The following is a 22,306-nucleotide window of genomic DNA, read 5'->3' on the forward strand; positions in this document are numbered from 1 at the left end:
CATACGATTAACGAGCACAAAAGCGTCATTATCGTATGATCGGTGCAGGGTCTGACATTTCCATAATTTAGCAGCAGCGACGGTACGATGTTGTTCCTCGTTCCAGCAGGCAGCACACATCGCTGTGTGTAAAGCCGTAGGAGCGAGGAACATCACCTTACCTGCGTCCCGGCTGCAATGCGGAAGGAAGGAGGTGGGTGGGATGTTTACGTCCCGCTCATCTCCGCCCCTCCGCTCCTATTGGCCGCCTGCCGTGTGACGTCGTTGTGACGCCGCACGACCCGCCCCCTTAGGAAGGAGGTGGTTAGCCGGCCAGAGCGACGTCGCAGGGCAGGTAAGTGCATATGAAGCTGCCGTAGCGATAATGTTCGCTACGGCACCAATCACAAGATATCGCTGCTGTGACGGGGGCGGGGACTATCGTGCTTGGCATTGCAGCAATCAGCTTGCGATGTCGCAGCGTGCAAAGTACCCCTTAGACTTTACTGTACATCTTAAAATCACAAGAAAAAGTGCCAAAAAATGGTTCCCCTAAAACACAAAAAATTATATTTGCTACAATGGTTAAAATATGCTGAAAAAAGTTCAAGTGATGGAGGACTGTTAGTTTTATAAAAAAAAAAAAATGAGTTCGGTATTAGAAAAAAAAGACACGTTTTTATCCCCCTGACACATTGTACTGGTGCCCAAGACAATTTTTGGATTTTTTTTTTTTTAAAGTGACAGCCACTTTTCAAAGCCATTATCACTTTTCTTTCCCTATTCATCATGCCAGGTCATGCAAAGTGCATTACTCTGCAGGAAGAGGCCATGAGCAAAGTGAGAGGAGCTCTATCCATTGCTAGCAAACTCCAAATGTTTGTAAACCGTTAAACATAATAGGAGAAAAAAAAATACCAAATCCAAAAATATTCTATTTATTGCCAATTCAACGTTCAAGGTTTCATTGCACCACAAGGATCGTTAGTGGATAAACTTACAGCTGCGGCTCGTGTTGTAATAATTACCGGTTTAGCTTTGAAGGGTTAATCTACCCAACTTGATGTCTTTTATGATGGATTTATCTACAAATAGAGCATTTAGTGCTCATTTTCATTTTCCAGAATCCTTCTCTGGTACTTTTGAACTTGAAAGACCAGATAGAATGAGTTTTGCCTCGAGGCCTAAATTTGGCAGGGGAAAGGAGAAGCCTATTAAAAATAGTTAAAAGGCCAATGGTTGCCTGACGTTCCTGCATCATAGTACACAGTGAGATGCCTTCATAGACAGGCCATCCTGTTGTTGCACGCATTATTCGCTTGCCTTGGTGGGCCAAGGTCTGGCCATCTTACGATAAGCATTTCATCAAACACTATGGCTGAATGTTCTTGAGACACTAAGTCTAAAGCATCTTTAGAAATGCTCCGCGGTGGAGACAACCAAATACTTAGTCAAATCGTAGATTACAGTTTACAATAACTAGCTACTTTGACTAGCTGAAGGGACAGGTTCCTTCTCAGGCTCCTTGTCGTTTACGGGCCCTGAAGGGATGGGCTGCAGATCACAGGGGGTATCACTCGTCAAGAGTGCCGGCTCTCGAGTGACAGAGTACAGGCAGTGCAATTAATCTGATATGACAAGTGACAATCTGTTATGTTTTGTGTCGAATGCAAACATACAAATGTTTGCAATGAGCTTAGGGGCTGGATATGACAGCTCACATCATTTTTATTACCTTTTCCAGTGCCACGCATTGCATTAACTACATAGGCGCTGGAAATGTTAAGAAACAGATTTCTAAACCCAACAAGACAATAGGAAGAGAAACCTAAAGAAAATCAATACATTTTGTAAAGCTAATGTGCGTAAGAACAGTCTGTACAGTCCTACTCAAGTTACTACTATATTGACCTCATGCATAAAGAAGTCAACTGAAAAACCATGCTGGGAAATATTGGGGAAGCCAGAATTGAATTTCAATGGAAATTTCTTCATATTTGATTTGTCCAAAGAAATAACTATAAGAGATTTCTGAAAGTGGAGAAGCTTTTTTGCAAAATGAAAAAAAAAACGCTGCAAATGGCCTACGAAGACATTGGCTCATTAAGACCTTGTGCAGACAGCAGTATTTCCTCGAGCTTCTACAACACTAACATAATCTTCACGGAGCTCACAATTAATGATGGATGGACTTGCAGATAACCGGGATAGGTGGGTCTAACTGGGTTAAAATAAAAACGGTTCCGACCCAGAATTGATACTGGATATCTGGCAGGTCCCCATATAAGTCTATGAGGGCCAGAATTCATGGCTTAAAAATGGTGGTAGAAGGGATAGGGGAATTGGATAAAACGCGTTATAGTTACCGAGTCTCCAGCATCGATGTAAATATAGGGACCTCTCATTCTACGTCCGGGGCCACTCATTATCGCTCATCCATATTCACTGCTTTCCCAGCCCACTGTCAGTCGTGACATTTGTGATTGGTTGCAGTCAGACGAGATCCCAGCCTGTGTGATAGCATCTGACTGCAACCAATCACAGATCCTGTCAGCGGGTCTACTGGTGTAAAAAGAAATACATAAATAAATAAATAAATAAATAAATTGGCATAGGGTCCCCCATATTTTTATATCCAGTCCGTGGGAACCTCCAGCTGAGACCGCAAATAACCTGAGTGATGTCACCACTCATCACACAGCTCATTCTCTGCCTGAAGTTCACAGCTGGTGGTCATGTACTGTGCCGCATCACTGTCCCTTCAGATATAGCAGAGCTGAAATTTTTGTGAGACCTCGTGTGGATTATGTTGGATCTGAGTGTTTTGGGGTAAGTAAAGGGGTGAAAGAGGGTGTGTTGTTTTGTATTTTATTTCAAATAAAGGAAGACTAAAGATGAAAGAAAAGATCGGAGCCTGAACGATTTGTGTCTAGTTTATTCTACATGAATCGAATTGCTACTGAAAGCCTAAGGCTGGAAACACACTTGCGAGTGTAAAATTGGTCCGATTCTCATGCCAGAAAGTAGGACGATTTCTTTTCACATTTCATCAGTATGCTGTCAGTGTGCAATCAGTTTTTACCCTCAGCAGCTGCTATTCATGTACTGTTATGTGCAGGAGCATTTACAGTGTTCTCTGCTACATGATAGAAATCTATTGAGAAAAACGGATGTCCCTAGGATGGTCCGTGTACCGTCCGTGTGACATCCATTTTTTTCCACGCACCCATAGACTTACATTAAAGAGACTCGCGCGAGAAACTCACCAAACGCAGCATGCGGCGATTTTTTTCTCAGTCCGATTTGGACTGAGAAAAAAATAGAAGATCTGAGCTGCCTCATTGATTAACATGGGTCCGAGTGCAATGCGAGATTTTCTCGCATTGCACTCGTGCGAGTTAATCGCAAGTGTGACTCCAGGCTTAGTTATATTCTGAGCTCATTCCAGAATTCGGAGTAGAATAGACAGGAGATTTAAACCAATATTACTTTCACCTCACTTTTCACCTGATCGCGGGCCACAGATCCCCATCTGCTCCTCCACAGGCTTCGATCCTCTCTGATGTCTCCAGTCTTCTTCACTCTTTAGCACTTCCAGCTCTCAATAGGCCTCAAGAGATGTCATAATGTTATTGAGGTCTAGTCAGTGCCGGAGTAACCAAAGAGTGAAGAAGATTGAAGACAAAAAAGAAGACTGGCACCAGAGGGAGAAAGCGAACCAGCAAAGGACTGGGCAGGGTTTGCGGCAACACGACAGCTATGGGGTGAGGTGACTATAATAATTTTTCTCTATTATTATTTAACCTACTTCTGGCTCTTAAAAAAATTCAATGCAGAAGAATGATATTTTGCCTAATTCAATTGAAACAAATTGCAAAAAAATTGATTTATTGAAAATCCAAATTATTTTGTGAAATTTGAAGGGAATTTGCCTCGAATCTGCTTATCTTTACTCAATGGCTAAGGCCGGTTTCACACATCCGGCTTTTCGCTTGTTTGCCGGATCCGACGCTATCCCGTACAGACAATACAGTACAGTGACAGCGCTGTAACTTCCGGGTCACATGCGCCGGTCACATGACAGCATGTGACCGGCGCTTGTTGCGCTGTCACTGTACTGTAGTCACTGTATGGGAGAGCGCCAGATCCGGCAAACAAGCGAAAAGCCGGATGTGTGAAACCGGCCTTAGTGCCATATACCTCAGGATCTCTGATACATTTAGTGATTGACTGTAGCCTATAAGCAAAAAAAGATGGGGAGTAGTGAAGAAGAGTCGCAGGAGTAGTAGGGGGGTATTTAATTTTATTTTACACCATAGTGTTCTAATTTTGTCCAATGGTTATTCTCATCAGTAAAAGTTATTACCATATCAGAGGATAGCTCATCAACTATCAGATCAGTAAGAATCCGACTGCCGAGACCACCAATAATCCCATTGGAATGGAGTGTGGTCATGCAGAAATACCACTGCCCCTTTTATTGTTTGTGAAACTGCTGAAAATAAAGGACAGCTCAGTTATCTCTGGCAGCCCCATAGCAAATGAGAGGATTCTGACCACCACTTCATTCTAATGGCACACTTTGAAGCTTCTTCTCGGGGTAGAGACCCCCATCAATCCTCAAGTTATCACCTATCTTTCGGTTAAATGATAACTTATAATAATGATGATGACCCTTGTAACCTTAAGATTTTTTAGTAACATTAGGGTTTATTAATCCCTTCATGACCAATGATATACTATTACGTCATTGGTCGTGTCCTGCCGGTTATCGCTGGCTCCGGCGATGAGTCTGCTGTAATCCCCACACACCTCTGCTGATCTGATCAGCAGACATGTGCAGCCAACAGTGGCTAGATCGGAGATCCACCCCTACCTATTAATCCCTTAGATCATGATGTCAAACACTGACATTGCAATTTAAATGGCCATGGCGGGCCCTAATGTGTTGTCATCATAGCGCAGGGTCAGCTGATGACCCCTGACGCTACCATGACTCACTTCCTGTGAGAGTCGACAGAGCCCCAAGACTCATAGGAGATCAGCATTTCTCTTGATCAGGACAAGCTATTGCATAGTGCACTCATAATGTCTTCTAGGGGGACTAAGAAAATTAATAAAAAATGTAAATAAAAGTTTTAGAAAATATGAGACAATAAAAAAACCCTAAAAGTTCAAATTACCCCCCATTTGCGCCATTCAAAAGCAAAATTATTTATTTATTTATTTTTTTAAAACTGAAACATATTTGGTAATGAAACATTCAGAAATGGACAATCTATCAAAATACAAAATCAATCAATCTGATTGGTACATGGCATGGCGAGAAAAAAAATTCCAAACGACAAAATTACATTTTTTGGTCGACGCAATTTCATTAAAATACAATAACAGCCGATCAAAAAACATCATAACTACACAAAAATTGTATATTTAAAAACGTCATCTCAAGACGCAAAAATAAGCTATCGCTGAGTCCCAGATTCCGTAAAATGAGAACACTACAGGTCTTGCAAAATGCGACAAAAGCGCAATTCTTTTTTTGAACAAACTTCTGAATTTTTTTCACCCCTTAGATAAAAGTAAAAGTATACATGTTTGGTGTCTATGAACGTGTACTGACCTGAGGCAACACATCAGTGTTACCATATAGTGAACAGTAAAAAATCTCCAAAACCATTGTGAAATTTCATTTTTTTTCACAATTTTTCCACGTTTGGATTTTTGTCCCATTTTTCAATACACTATATGGTAAAATGAATGGTGTCAGTCAAAAGTACAACTCCTCTCGAACAAGATAAGCCCTCATATGGTTATATTGATGGGAAAAATAACAAAATTGTGGTTCTCAAAAGAAGGGGAGGAAAAAGAAAGAATGAAAAATAGAAAATCGCGCAGAGATCATGGGGTTTTATTGTCCACTGTGCTGCCTACATTCAATCTATTATTATTCAGAGTCAAAATGTCAGAAATTTAAATAAACAAAAACTAAATATTTTCTCATTAATATTCCAGATTAAAAATCAATCATATTTCACAACTTACAAGTGCATCTCAATAAATTAGAATATCATCAAAAAGTTAATTTATTTCAGTTATTCAATATAAAAAGGGAAACGCATATATTATAGAGTCATTACACACAGAGGGATCTATTCCTATATATTATATAGATTCTTTACACACAGAGGGATCAATTCCTATATATTATATAGAGTCATTACACAGAGAGAGATCTATTCCTATGTATTATATAGACACATTACACACAGAGGGATCTATTCCTATATATTATATAGAGACTTTACACACAGAGTGATCTATTCCTATATATTATATAGACACATTACACACAGAGGGATCTATTCCTATATATTATATAGAGTCAGTACACACAGAGGGATCTATTCCTATATATTATATAGAGTCAGTAGACACAGAGGGATCTATTCCTATATATTATATAGAGTCTTTACACACAGAGGGATCTATTCCTATATATTATATAGAGTCAGTACACACAGAAGGATCTATTCCTATATATTATATAGAGTCTTTACACACAGAGGGATCTATTCCTATATATTATATAGAGTCATTACACACAGAGGGATCTATTCCTATATATTATATAGAGTCATTACACACGGAGGGATCTATTCCTATATATTATATAGAGTCATTACACACAGAGGGATCTATTCCTATATATTATATAGCGTCATTACACACAGAGGGATCTATTCCTATATATATATATATATATATATATATATATATGTATATATATATATTATATAGAGTCATTACACACAGAGTGATCTATTCCTATATATTATATAGAGTCATTACACACAGAGGAATGTATTCCTATATATTATATAGAGTCATTACACACAGAGGGATCTATTCCTATATATTATATATAGTCATTACACACAGAGGGATCTATTCCTATATATTATATAGAGTCATTACACACAGAGGGATCTATTCCTATATGTTATATGGAATCATTACACACAGAGGGATCTATTCCTATATATTATATAGAGACATTACACACAGAGGGATCTATTCCTATATATTATATAGTCATTACACACAGTGCTAATTGATCCCTCTGTGTGTAATGACTCTATATAATATATAGGAATAGATCCCTCTGTGTGTAATGACTCCATACAATATATAGGAATAGATCCCTCTGTGTGTAATGTCTCTATATAATATATAGGAATAGATCCCTCTGTGTGTAATGATTCCATATAACATATAGGAATAGATCCCTCTGTGTGTAATGACTCTATATAATATGTGTGTTTCACTTTTTGTATTGAATTACTGAAATAAATTAACTTTTTGATGATATTCTCATTTATTGAGATGCACTTGTATAGCATTATAATATAGTTACAGCATAATAATAGGTACTGTAGATAAATACCTGTGTTAGACAAATGATGCTATTGATGCGTGAGCTAGGCTGTGACAGAGAAGTGTACAAGGTCAAACATCGCCTTTTCAGAACATCATGATCTATATAGTTGTTTAAAATTGTTGAGTTTAGTAAATCGTTTCTTCACATGACCTTATACCGCATATTAGTGTTGTGCTCACCTTGTAATTGCATTTCCCATTCCGTGTCCGATAAACTATTTCCTAATATGTAAGAAACTATTTTACCTTCAGTTTGTAGTGTAAGAAAAAAAGTATAGCATTAAAAGTTTAAGTAATTGGAAGCGTTCCAAGGGTGAAAAGGGTCGTTGCCCCATCACAAAGTCATTTTATAAGGGTGTGTTTGGGACGCATTCTTAAATTTCCTTTTGCTCAAGGGTTGAGAAAGACAGACAATAGGCTGCAGTGCTGGATAAAATATCAGGTTGTCTGCCAGGTTACACGGCCTTTGTTCTTTAGAGAGATTTCTTTAGCATTTGTTTACTAAATTCCTACTAGTATTCCCTACCATTTCTGTTCTTGTAAGCTTAAAGCATGGCTGTACCTCCTTATAGCGGTGTAAATATTAATAGCTTCTAATTACAAGAGTAATTAATCAAAATATCCAAACATTCATCTGACCATATAATGAATTTATAATGAAACTGTCCAAGTTCTAGGTAAATAAATTACTTTTTATGGTGATTGTCATATATAAAAGTATTATCAGACATATAGTTAACTGTAATGCAGAAAATATCACATACCGGCTAAATAATGGTCATTCTCTTGTAGAGGGGGGGCTGTGCCCCACCATGTACATATATCATGTTTTACAGATTGTTGAAGATGTACAGTACATACCAAAAGTTTGGACACACCTTCTCATTCAAAGAGTTTTCTTTATTTCCATGACTCTGAAAATTGTATATTCACATTGAAAGCTTCAAAACTATGAATTAACACATGTGGAATGAAATACTTAACAAAAAAGTGTGAAACAACTGAAAATATGTCTTATATTCTAGGTTCTTCAAAGTAGCCACCTTTTGCTTTGATTACTGCTTTGCACACTCTTGGCATTCATGAGCTTCAAGAGGTAATCACCGGAAATGGTTTTCACTTCACAGGTGTGCCCTGTCAGGTTTAATAAGTGGTATTTCTTGCCTTATAAATGGGGTTGGGGCCATCAGTTGTGTTGTGCAGAAGTCTGGTGGATACACAGCTGATAGTCCTACTGAATAGACTGTTAGCTGCTTTTTTCTTGCCATAATACAAATTCTAAGTAAAGAAAAACCAGTGGCCATCATTACTTTAAGAAATGAAGGTCAGTCAGCCTGAAAAATTGGGAAAACTTTGAAAGTGTCCCCACGTGCGGTGGCAAAAACCATCAAACGCTACAAAGAAACTGGCTCACATGAGGACCGCTCCAGGAAAGAAAGACCAAGAGTCACATCTGCTGCGGAGCATAAGTTTATCCGAGTCACCAGCCTCAGAAATCGCAGGTTAACAGCAGCTCAGATTAGAGACCAGGTCAATGCCACACAGAGTTCTAGCAGCAGACACATCTCTAGAACAACTGTTAAGAAGAGACTTTGTGCAGCAGGCCTTCATGGAAATAGCTACTAGGAAACCACTGCTAAGAACAAGCAGAAGAGACTTGTTTGGGCTAAAGAACACAAGGAATGGACATTAGACCAGTGGAAATCTGTGCTTTGGTCTGATGAGTCCAAATTTGAGATCTTTGGATCCAACCACCGTGTCTTTGTGCGACACAGAAAAGATGAATGGATGGACTCTACATGCCTGGTTCCCACCGTGAAGTATGGAGGAGGAGGTGTGATGGTGTGGGGGTGCTTTGCTGGTGACACTGTTGGGGATTTATTCAAAATTGAAGGCATACTGAACCAGCATGGCTACCACAGAATCTTGCAGCGGCATGCTATTCCATCCGATTTGTGTTTAGTTGGACCATCATTTATTTTTCAACAGGACAATAACCCCAAACACACCTCCAGGCTGTGTAAGGGCTATTTGACTAAGAAGGAGAGTGATGGGATGCTATGCCAGATGACCTGGCCTCCACAGTCACCAGACCTGAACCCAATCGAGATGGTTTGTGGTGTGCTGAACCGCAGAGTAAAGGCAAAAGGGCCAACAAGTGCTAAGCATCTCTGGGAACTCCTTCAAGGCTGTTGGAAGACCATTTCCAGTGACTACATCTTGAAACTCATCAAAAGAATGGCAAGAGTGTGCAAAGCAGTAATCAAAGCCAAAGGTGGCTACTTTGAAGAACCTAGAATATAAGACATATTTTCAGTTGTTTCACACTTTTTTGTTAAGTATTTCATTCCACATGTGTTAATTCATAGTTTTGATGCCTTCAATGTGAATCTACAATTTTCAGAGTCATGAAAATAAAGAAAACTCTTTGAATGAGAAGGTGTGTCCAAACTTTTGCGATTTTTGTCCTGAAGAAGGAGATTAATCTTCGAAACGCGTAGACCAATAAAATCACTTTTTTATACAAGACTTGCCTGGATTCTTCCTTTGGGGCAGCACAATGTTGTTTAACCCTTTCTCTGACCTGTCTTGACCATCTCATCTGTGACACTGTGCAATGATGACTATAGTCTGAGCGCACTCCACCGCACATTGGGACAGCAAGCTGATTGGCGCTCCTCTGACCCCGGAAGTGTCAGAGGTTTATTTGTTTTTATGGCCTTCTTAAAAATGAATACAGCCACTTCCTCCAAATAGACTCTTTAGTGCCTAATGGCAAATACAGGCATATGTGCAACAGAAATTAACATTTCCTATTAGACCAAGGTTTTGTTAGAACGTTTCTAGCATTACTGCCACATGCTATCAGAAACATTTTCAACACATTTTTCTATAAAATTTAGTTTACAGGAAAATTGCAGTCTAGAATGTAAAGAAAATTGGATCTTGGACACATTGTACTTATCCCTGCCTTATCCAAACTATTTAAAGTCCTTGCGCTCTGTATATTTGCTGCCTGTTACAGTACATGCTCTACAATATAGAGGCTACGGCTATTCTCTCCATAATACTAATTTATTCCATGGTGCGAAATACATGACAAAATCCACCCTTTATGTTATATCCTGACTACACGGGCATCAGTGGGTGGCACTTTTAGTCATTCAGCAAGTCATGCATCAACTAAGCTTAGCTCAGGGTAAGGAAAAAATACATTTTTTTTTGTATAATTTTTCTTTTTGTTATCAGATTATTTTCTTTTTTCATTGCAGTGACAACAGAAAATAGTTTCCACAGGTAACAAGCAGAGCTTTGAAAGTCGCTATACACACAATGAAGTAAATGACATGAAACAAGATGGAATTGGTTCAAAAAATGTAAAGAAAAGTTTTTGATAAGCTACTCAACTTTTTATGTAGATGTTAAAAGCTGATTTGCTAAAAATGAACGTATGCTAAAGTATTAATAGAAAAAAAAAAGTGTCAAGACTAGGGAGCGAACCCAAACTGTAAATTTTGGTGTGCCGAATACCGAACACAGACTTTTGACTGTACATCTGATTCCTATCCAGGTTTGTCACCTGAATAAAGCTTGTTGAAAGGTTGCACAGCAGCCAATCAGCAAGCTTTTAGACTGTGGGCACTTCCGGAGCCATCGCAGCCATGGCAAGTATTGGCATGGCTGTGATTGGCCAGGGAAGTCACTGTAAAAAAAGGAAGCAAAATGGATAAAGCAGGACATACCTACCAGTCGCATCTGTAGCACTGTTTCTGGGTCCGCTCATTACATCTCATACATATTCACTGCTTCACCCGCCCACCGTCTGTGACAGCGTCTGTGATTGGTTGCAGTCAGGCTGATGGTGTGCCGGCATCTCTGATTGGTTGCCCTCATAGAGGCTGTCTGTCTTCCCGAGTAAAGTGTAAAAATGAATAAATTAAAAAAATGACGTAGGGTGTCCCGTATATAGATACTCAGTGTAGATAAAGCATATGGCTACAGGTTTCAGCCCCCAGCTGTTGCTCGATATCTTCAATGTGTATCAAAATAAGGGGGACCCAATGCGGATTATTTAATTATTTAATTATTTAAATAAATCAGTTTTAAAAATCAGTGTGCGTTCCCCTCCAATTTTGATACCCAGTCAAAATAATGTGGACAGCTGGGGGCTGGTAATCTCAGGCTGAGGAGGCCCATGGTTATTTGACCCTCCTCAGCAACCCAGAATTATTGCATTCATTAGATGTGCAAATTCTGGTGCTTTACCCAGCTCATCCCGATTGGCCTAGTGCAGTGGAAATCAGGGTAATATAACGGTTTAATGATGGCTGTGTTTAAATCAGAGCTGTCATCAAGCCTTAGATTAGTAATGGAAGGGGTCTATGAGACCCCCCATTACTAATCATATAAGTCAAAAGAAAAAAATACAAACTCTGAAAAAATCACTTATTTCAAATAAATTACACACACCCTCTTTCACTCCTTTACTAACCCCCAAAACACCCTTGAAGACCCAACCTAATCCATACAAGGTCCAAACGACATGTGTCCCTTTTCTGCACAAGTTCAACACTCAATTCTTTGCTTGTCTAATGGGGCATGTCTGTATCATTGTTCCCCGGAAGGGGGATTCACCTTCTCTGGCTGTTCTTCATTACGGGATATGGAATTTGGTTCTGGGGTGGCAGCAGGAGCTTTACTTATGCTCTGGAGTTCCCCCCTGCTCTCTCACATTTTCTGTCATAACTCCCAGGATAAGTCTGGCTGAACATTGGGTTCCTCTGAGGCGGTTACTTTATGACTTTGGACCATACCCGCCACAGTCATGGCCCCTTGCTCTCAGACTGTTCTCTTGGCTACTGATAAGACCTCGAGGTAGCTCATGTTGGGGCTACAGTGTAATCATTGTAATTGGGCCTGCCTCAGGTAATTGTCTCCTAGGCCTGCAACAAGCTGGTCTCCTAATACTTCATCTAGAGGGTATAGTCCCCTATCTTGTCCTTCAATTTCTTGTTAATGTTAGCCATCCCTTCCTGCAGGACATTCATGTTTTGGGTGACTGTTCTCTCCTGTTCTCTGAATCCAATGGAAGAGGTGAATGCACAGATTACGTAAGTCAATTGTGTCGCTGTGCATGTCCTCTAAGGTCTTAATCACCTTATCTACAATATTAGGGTCTCTTGGATGTCTAAATATGACAATTTCTTGGGCCTCTCCATCCAAGGTCAGTAACACTTTCTCTGCCTGTAAGGAAGGTGTCATATGGTGCATATATAACATAGATTTTAGTGATTCGACCTAGTCCCACATCATGAAATATCACCCTTGAATTTTGGTGTTGCTAAGCATAGCTCTGAGGGAATGGTTCCCCTTTGTGAACTTGCTTACTGACTGATCCGCCATTTCTGCACCCTGATGTTGCATCCTGTTGACTTTGCCAAATGTGTAACATAGCACAGAGTGGTAGTCGTGGTCAAAGTGCAATTTTCTTATGCCACGGCACGCTACATGAAACATGGGGTCTTGACTGGATGTGTGGACTTGCATCGTTAGGGCGGTACACCCATAACTGCTGCATGATGCCGATGGCTTTGATTGGGCAAGACTAGATGTGGACTCATTCAGTAAATTATAGAAGAAAATCCAGCGCAGTCCTCAAAGTGTAGACTTTAAAATCATCGGCGTTTATTTATGAAAAATCCAATAAAAAACATTGGTGTACAAGCGGTCAGCAGGAAAATACAGGATCTACCCCTGTATTTTCCTGCTGACCGCTTGTACACCAATGTTTTTTATTGGATTTTTCATAAACAAATGCCGATGATTTTAAAGTCTACACTTTGAGGACTGCACTGGATTTTCTTCTATATCGTTATTTGGCAGCCAAGCTTTCCCTGCGCTGGGTCCACTCAAACAGCGGAGAACAGCAACTCGGTGAGCTGAACTTTTTTCTTTATTCTCATTCAGTAAATTATACCACCAGTTCTTTAAATCAACATAAAAGCTTTACTCGACAGTCATTTGACAACTAAGTGCAATACATGAGATAGCTAGTGCACAATTGCTTGTATGTTTCACTTGCAAAGAGAAAATTCAGACAAAACCTTTTCTATTTCACACGGGTTGTTCCTGTTCTCACAGGTCTTGCTCAGTTCAGCACAACCCAACCTGCACCACGGAACAGTTCATAGAAGCCATTGTATCTTCCCGCTGTTCCACGTCTAATACTCTTCATAGAGGAGTGGGTTTGCCAATATGGATAGACTCAAGCTTCAAGCTCTTTGACGCTTATGAAACTCCCACCCAGGACACTCACTTCAGCTCTCATTCTATATCGTCTCGGCCCATTGCCTTTAAGGAGTTGTAAACTGCTCGGTACTTTGCTGCTAGGCATACTTTGTGACTTAGTTCTTTGGCCAGTTCTTAGATCTAACGCTGTTGTTCCATTTGTGTTTCAGTTCATTTCTTAGGAGTACACTATCTCAGTCTCTTCTCTTTTTTTGCCACAAAACACCCATCTGATGCGGTTCTGCTGTGCACTCAGACCAAATGGTCTGTGCTAGCTGCAAGCTAAGCCCTGTCTGAGCTTAAAGAAGGACACATCTCTGTCCCTAGACCTTAACTCATTCCACTATAGGCTATTCAAACCGGTGATCTCTGGTTGTTCGTCTGTTTCTCACTTGGTTGGACCACAGCCTGATTTGTATTGGTCTAACTGCTGAAGGATCTCTTGTCTTTCTTATGCTTTGCCTTCTTGTTTCACTTCTATTTAGGTGTGTGCACTTTCTTGTTTGGTGTTTCCAATCACATTTTTGGATGTACTATTTACTACACATATGCCTCAGTGCTGGCTATATTTCTGGATGTTTGGTTATATAGTATACAAGCTACTTGGTTAAGGCTTTCTTACTGAGACATTGCTATTCCCTGCAGTTTGATTGTGTGAATTCCTTCCCAGTTATCTCCTATTTTGCTTCATTTAGGGGTAGGAGGGTTTCCACATATTCTGTTATTCTTTTTTATTTCTTTTTTTCCATCATTCCAGTGCGACTCTGTTTGCACGTTCATAGCCTTGTGTCTCACCCTCTGCTTGTGCTAATTTCATTCATGATTATTGTTGTTTTGTGTTACACTTGGTTAGGGTGCAGTTAAGGATATTCAAGGTCAGCCATCGATGAGTGGTGGCGCCATTACATAATCTCAGGATGCCAGCCTCCACTATCAGGCAGTGACATCTCAGCGTCAAGTCTGATGCAAGTACTAACCTGTTTTGGAACCTGTGGTTTTCTGGTTTTACATCTCCCCTGGTTGGTCCATCCCTGTAAGATTTTTATGGTTTAGTCTTAACATTTGGTGCATTGTGGGGTCTCCTTTCGGATCCGGTTTGCTCCTTGGCCGCACAACTACACGTTTTATCACTGGACGTCATTGAAATTAGGGACCAACAACAGCATGCACATTCCATGGCTGCTAGTGATTGTGGTCATCAGTGTATTCTATTGGAACCTAAGTTGACCAAAATAACTGCTGTGTTTGTTCTGCTTCAATTAAGTTATACTTCCATTTATGTCTGGTATCCTCTGAGTCCGAAAATCAGCAAGAAGGACTTATTTCGTCTTTGCTTTGTGGTGATCCATAAGCTCGGGCATTTTCCTTGCCTGAAGATTCGTCAGAGTTGGCATCTATAGAGGCATTTCTCTTGGCTCTCAATCTCATTTATGACAATTCTGAAAAGATCACTGTTGCAGAATCCAGGATTCGTGGATTGGTTCAGGGAGATTACAGAGTGGAGGACTTCTGCTCAGAGGTTAGACAATGGGCTGTGGAGACCTCTTAGAATGATCCTACTCTTTGGAGTCAGTTCTGTCAGGGTCTGTCTGATCAGATCAGGGATACGATGACTTATAATTAAAGTCCGCAGTCTTTGAAGGATGCCTTGTCTCTTGCTATTCATCTGGACATACGTCTGAGGGATAGAGACATTTTAAAGAGTATTTTGATGTCATTTCCTTCATCAATGGATATACAGTCATATGAAAAAGTTTGGGCACCCCTATTAATGTTAACCTTTTTTCTTTATAACAATTTGGGGTTATGCAATAGCTATTTCAGGTTCATATATCTAATAACTGATGGACTGAGTAATGTTTCTGGATTGAAATGAGGTTTATTGTACTAACAGAAAATGTGCAATCCGCATTTAAACAAAATTTGACCGGTGCAAAAGTATGTGCACCTCAACATAAAAGTGACATTAATATTTTGTAGATCCTCCTTTTGCAAAAATAACAGCCTCTAGTCGCTTCCTGTAGCTTTTAATGAGTTCCTGGATCCTGGATGAAGGTAGATTTGACCATTCCTGTTTACAAAACAATTCCAGTTCAGTTAAGTTTGATGGTTGCCGAGCATGGACAGCACGCTTCAAATCATCCCACAGATTTTCAATGATATTCAGGTCTGGGGACTGGGATGGCCATTCCAGAACATTGTAATTGTTCTTCTGCATGAATGCCTGAGTAGATTTGGAGCGGTGTTTTGGATCATTGTATCCATCCCCTGCGTAACTTCAACTTCATCACTGATTCTTGCACATTATTGTCAAGAATCTGCTGATACTGAGTTGAATCCATGCGACCCTCAACTTTAACAAGATTCCCGGTGCCGACATTGGCCACACAGCCCCAAAGCATGATGGAACCTCCACCAAATTTTACTGTGGGTAGCAAGTGCTTTTCTTGGAATGCCGTGTTTTTTGCCTCCATGCATAATGCTTTTTTGTATGACCAAACAACTCAATCTTTGTTACATCAGTCCACAGGACCTTCTTCCAAAATGTAACTGGCTTGTCCAAATGTCCTTTTGCATACCTCAGGCGACTCTGTTTGTGGCGTGCTTGCAGAAACGGCTTCTTTCGCATCACTCTCCCATACAGCTTCTCCTTGTGCAACGTGCGCTGTATTGTTGACCGATGCACATTGACACCATCTGCAGCAAGATGATGCTGCAGGTCTTTGGAGGTGGTTTGTGGATTGTCCTTGACTGTTCTCACCATTCTTCTTCTTTGCCTTTCTGATATTTTTCTTGGCCTGCCACTTCTGGGCTTAACAAGAACTGTACCTGTGTTCTTCCATTTCCTTACTATGTTCCTCACAGTGGAAACTGACAGTTTAAATCTCTGAGACAACTTTTTGTATCCTTCCCCTGAACAACTATGTTGAATAATCTTTGTTTTCAGATCATTTGAGAGTTGTTTTGAGGAGCCCATGATGCCACTCTTCATAGGAGATTCAAATAGGAGAACAACTTTCAAGTGGCCACCTTAAATACCTTTTCTCATGATTGGATACACCTGCCTATGACGTTCAAAGCCCAATGAGGTTACAAAACCAATTTAGCACTTTAGTAAGTCAGTAAAAAGTAGTTAGGAGGGTTCAAATCAAGAAATTGATAAGGGTGCCCATACTTTTTCACCGGTCAAATATTGTTTAAATGCGGATTGCACATTTTCTGTTAGTACAATAAACCTCATTTCAATCCAGAAATATTACTCAGTCCATCAGTTATTACATATATGAAACTGAAATAGCTGTTGCAAAAACCCAAATTGTTATAAAGAAAAAAAAGGCTAACATTAATAGGGGTGCCCAAACTTTTTCATATGACTGTAGGTGAATCTATGCAAATTGGTGATTGTTGGAATCCTAAGTCTCCTTTACTTAATTTGTCTCATCCTGAGAGAGAGGCCTTGAAATAGTATACTCAGAAAAGTCTGGCCGAGGGGCATATATGGCAATCCACCTCCCTGTCATCTTGGAGATTTTCTTTGTTAACAAAAAGGATGGTGGGTTGTGCTCATGTTTGCACTTTAGAGAGATTAATAAAATCACTGTCCACAATCCTTACCCCTTACCCCTTATACCAGACCCGTTTAATCACTTATCGTGTGCTAAATTGTTTTTTAACTTGCCTTGAAGGGGGCCTAAAACCTGTCCAACAGAGTGATGAATGGAAAAATGTTTTTAATAGCCCGGAGGATCACTTTGAAATTCTGGTGATGCCATTTGGTTTGACCAATACTCTGGTGGTTTTTCAGAAGTTCATGAATGATATATTTTGCTCTTTTGTGGGTAAATATGTGGGGATCTATCTTGATAACATTTTGATTTAATCATGTTCTCAGGAGGAATACCGAGAGAATGTATGACAGGTCCTCCACATGCTTCATGACAATCATTCATTTGCTAAGCAGTAGAAATGTGTGTTTGAAGTGCAACAAGTCCAATTTCTAGGTCATCTGGTTTCTGCTTCTTAATTTCTAATGGATCCCATTAAGGTGCAGGCCATCCTTGATTGGATTCAACCAAATAAGTAAATTATTACTGGAAGTTCAGTAATGTTTTGTCATAGCTAGTCTATTAACTGACATGATTAAGAAGGGGACTGGCTTTTCTTTAGGGTCAGCTGAGGGAGAGAATGCCTTTTCTGCCTTCAAGACAGCGTTTTCTAAAGCTCCTGTTCTCTGTCAACCCAATATTGAGCTGCCTTTTGTGGTCAAAGTAGATGCTTCTGCTGTAGGGATGGGGGGCGATCTTTCAAAGAAAAATAATGGTTACTTTCATCCCTGTGCTTTTTATTCTCATAAGTTCTGTTTTGACAAATCGCAGTTGACATCAACCACATATATTACCCTGATTGCCATTGAACCAGGGCAATTGGGATGAGCTGAGTAAAGCACCACAATTGATGCATCTAATGGATGTGCCAAATGTGGCGGCTGCCGGCTGCTATTTTTAGGCTGGGGAAGGCCCAATAAACCTGGACCTTCAAGCCTGAGGATACCTGTACCCAGCTGTCTCCTTTATCTGCACTGGTTATCAAAAGGAGGACCACACAATTTTTTTTACTGTGTCGGCAAATCACAGTATTGCCAGACGCATAGATGGCTACAGTAGTACTGTGATTGCCAGATAATCTCCCCATGTTTAGTGGCAAAATCGGGCACCAAACATGTGGGGAAGGGACTCAAAACTTGCGAGGTGAATACCAAAATACTAGACGAGTAACGAATATCCTGAATACCTTAATAGTCATGTGAGTAACGAATGGTGCTGAATATAATCACTTATCACTACTCATTATACAAATTGAACACTTGGGTTTATCCATGAAAAAAGTTTTATAAGTGCAATGGATCATTTTCTTTTATTGTTTTTAACATTTTTTTAAACACAGACTAAATTTAAAGAGGATTAGGATATTACTGTACACTTTATATGGTCACTTTTTACAAAAACACCATGTACTATGGGATGTTTTGAAAAGAGTTGTATCAAAAGCCAGAGCAAACTCCTGAGGCTTATTGGCGAAATGCACACCAGCATAGCACCCTTTTGGCATTAACTTAGTTATTAAAGTGTATGCTTACTTTGGAATACATACTGGGAGATTTGCCTGTATACTGATTGTGCAGCAAAGCATCTACAAAAAATGACAGATTTATGAAAACAAAAGTGTTATTTAAGGTATATTTTGCAAAGCGCACAGAAAGCTCCACTCCCACTTCATATACATACAATGGTACAAAGTATTCAGACCCCTTTAAATTTTTCAATCTTGGTTTCATTGCAGCCACTTGGTAAATTCAAAAAAGTTCATTTTTTTTCTCATTAATGTACACTCTGCACTCCATCTTGACAGAAAAAAACAGAAATGTAGAAATGTTTGCAAATTTATTAAACAAGAAAAACTGAAATATCACATGGTCATAAATATTCAGACCCTTTGCTCAGACACTCATATTTAAGTCACATGCTTTCCATTTCCTTGTGATCCTCCTTGAGATGGTTCTACTCCTTCATTGGACTCCAGCTGTGTTTACTTAAACTGATAGGACTTGATTTGGAAAGGCACAAACCTATCTATACAAGACCTCACAGCTCACAGTGCATGTCAGACCAAATGAGAATCATGAGGTCAAAGGAACTGCCCAAGGAGCTCAGAGTCAGAATTGTGGCAAGGCACAGATCTGGCCAAGGTTACAAAAGAATTTCTGCAGTACTTAAGGTTCCCAAGAGCACAGTGGCCTCCACAATCCTTAAATGGAAGAAGTTTGGGACCACTAGAACTCTTCCTACACTTGGTCATCCAGCCAAACTGAGCAATCGTGGGAGAAAAGCCTTGGTGAGAGAGGTAAAGAAGAACTCCAAGATCACTGTGGCTGAGCTCTAGAGATGCAGTAGGGAGATGTGAGAAAGTTCCACAAAGTCAGCTATCACTGCAGCCCTCCACTAGTTGGGGCTTTATGGCAGAGTGGCCCGACGGAAGCCTCTCCTGAGTGCAAGACATTTGAAAGCCCGCATAGAGTTTGCAAAAAAACATGAAGGACTCCCAGACTATGAGAAATAAGATTCTCTAGTGTGATGAGACGAAGATAGAACTTTTTGGTGATAATTCTAAGTGGTATGTGTGGAGAAAACCAGGCACTGCTCATCACCTGCCCAATACAATCCTAACATTGAAACATGGTGGTGGCAGCATCATGCTATGGGGGTGTTTTTCAGCTGCAATGATAGGACAACTGGTTGCAATTGAAAGAAAGATGAATGTGGTCAAGTACAAAGATATCCTGGAAGAAAACCTATTCCAGAGTGCTCTGGGCCTCAGACATGGCTGAAGGTTCACCTTCCAACAAGACAATGACCCTAAGTACACAGCTAAAATAACAAAGGAGGGGCTTCAGAACAACTCTGTGACCATTCTTGACTGGCCCAGCCAAAACTCTGACCTAAACCCAATTGAGCATCTCTGGAGAGACCTGAAAATGTCTGTCCATCAACGTTCACCATCCAACCTGACTGAACTGAAGAGGATCTGCAAGGAAGAATGGCAGAGCATCCCCAAATCCAGGTGTGAAAAACTTGTTGCATCCTTCCCAAGAAGACTGATGGCATGGACTCAAAGGGTCTGAATACTTATGACCATGTGATATTTCAGTTTCTCTTGTTTAATAAATTTGCAAACATTTCTACATTTCTGTTTTCTTTTCTGTCAAGATGGGGGCAGGGTGTAGATTAATGAAAAAAAAATGAACTTTTTGAATTTACCAAATGGCTAGAATGAAACAAAGAGTGAACAATTTAAATAGGTCTGAATACTTTCCGTACCCACTGTGTATAATTCAGACATAGAGTTTTGTTTAGACCAGCCAAAATGAGTCCTTTAACAAATTATGGGTTTTTTTTCCAAATATGGCTTCCAAATTTAAGAGCAGGCATTGACAGCCTTTGGACTAATAACCATTCTGGTATAGACCATGTTTGATTTGTGGTGTTAAGTATGATGTTATTCATCTGACCTGGAACCAGCAACGAGCGCTCCATCCTACATCTGCATTCTCCAGCTCTCTCCGATGACTTGGTGCTCCATCTGCAGCCTTCAGCTTTCTCCGATGACCTGGCGCTCCATCCTCCCTCTGCGGCCTCCAGCTCTCTCCAATGACCTGGCGCTCCATCCTCCCTCTACGGACTCTAGCGCTCTTTGATGACCTGGCGCTCAAACTTCCATCTGCGACCTTGAGCTCTCTTCGATGACCTGGTGCTCCATCCTCCATCTGCGGCCTCCAGCTCTCTTCGATGACCTGGCTGTCCATCCTACATCTGCAGCCTCCAGCTCTCTCCGATGACCTGGCGCTCCATCTTTCATCTGCAGCCTCCAGCTCTCTCCGATGACCTGGCACTATATCCTCCATCTGCAGCCTCCAGCTCTCTCCGATGACCTGATGCACTCGTGACATCACTCACCCAAGACATTTAGTTTGGCTCAGGTGGTTGCTATCCACCACTGCTTGAAGGTCACTGCTCCACACTAATAATCTTTGCCACAAGAAATATTTAGCTTTGACTCAGTATGGCATGAGAAAAAATTGGATGCTATATGGATTATCCGTATTACATCTGATTTTTACAGATACATTGCAATTCTATGAGATGAGAAACTTTAAATGGTCCTGTAAATGATTAATGGCTGCTAACCAAAAAATGTACTGCATACGGACAGCAGACAGGTGGCAACAGAGAAAAATGGTCCCACTTTTCTTGATGAGAATGAGACTGATTTTTTATTCGCTTGGTGTGACCTCAGCCATACTCTGTACTTCCTAATATACTCAGCTCTGCTTTATAACCACTGAACAATATAGTTCTGTTATGCTTCTAGCCTCTGCTACAATGTGAGTGTGCCTCCTGACCTGTCTAATTCTGCTACACTACTGGGCTCTGCTACATTGTCTCCTGTCATACTCAGTTTTACTCACTGCTGGGCTGTGCTTCATTGCTACAGTGACATATTTGTGATGCACTGGACTATCAGGTCGTCACAGGGTATTGTGCAATCTGCCCTTCGGTGCAATATCCACCTCCTCCTTAGTTATGGGTCCCTAACTACATGGTGTTGCCGACAACAGCTAGTAAAGTCCTAGGTACACTCTGCACCACACTCACCAGACATACCAGTGGACGGCCTGAGTGGAATAGTGTCGCCCACTTGGGGGGTTGGTTAAGGGGAGGTCAGGAGTATCAGAAGTAGGGAGAGTGAAGTGTTGGAAGTGAAGGAGAGAGGAGGTCAGGAGCCGGGCTCCTTGGAAGCCACTAGGTAGCAGATGGTGGTCTGGGTCTAGTAGGAGCTGGACCCCCGGTCGCAGGGGATCCTGACAAGGGGCACAGAACTGTCGAGGAGGACAGCCGGTGGCCTTGTAGCATCACCGAGCTGGGACCAGGGCACGACGGGGTACGTGGACCATAGGTCAGGGAGTAGCTTAAGGCAACCTGACAATTTACCCGACGAGAATGGAGCCTTCAAGATCCGCTCTCCACCCGCTCCAGAATCGGGG

Source organism: Anomaloglossus baeobatrachus, chromosome 12 (genome assembly GCF_048569485.1).
Source record: "Anomaloglossus baeobatrachus isolate aAnoBae1 chromosome 12, aAnoBae1.hap1, whole genome shotgun sequence".
Classification (NCBI taxonomy): Eukaryota; Metazoa; Chordata; class Amphibia; order Anura; family Aromobatidae; genus Anomaloglossus; species Anomaloglossus baeobatrachus.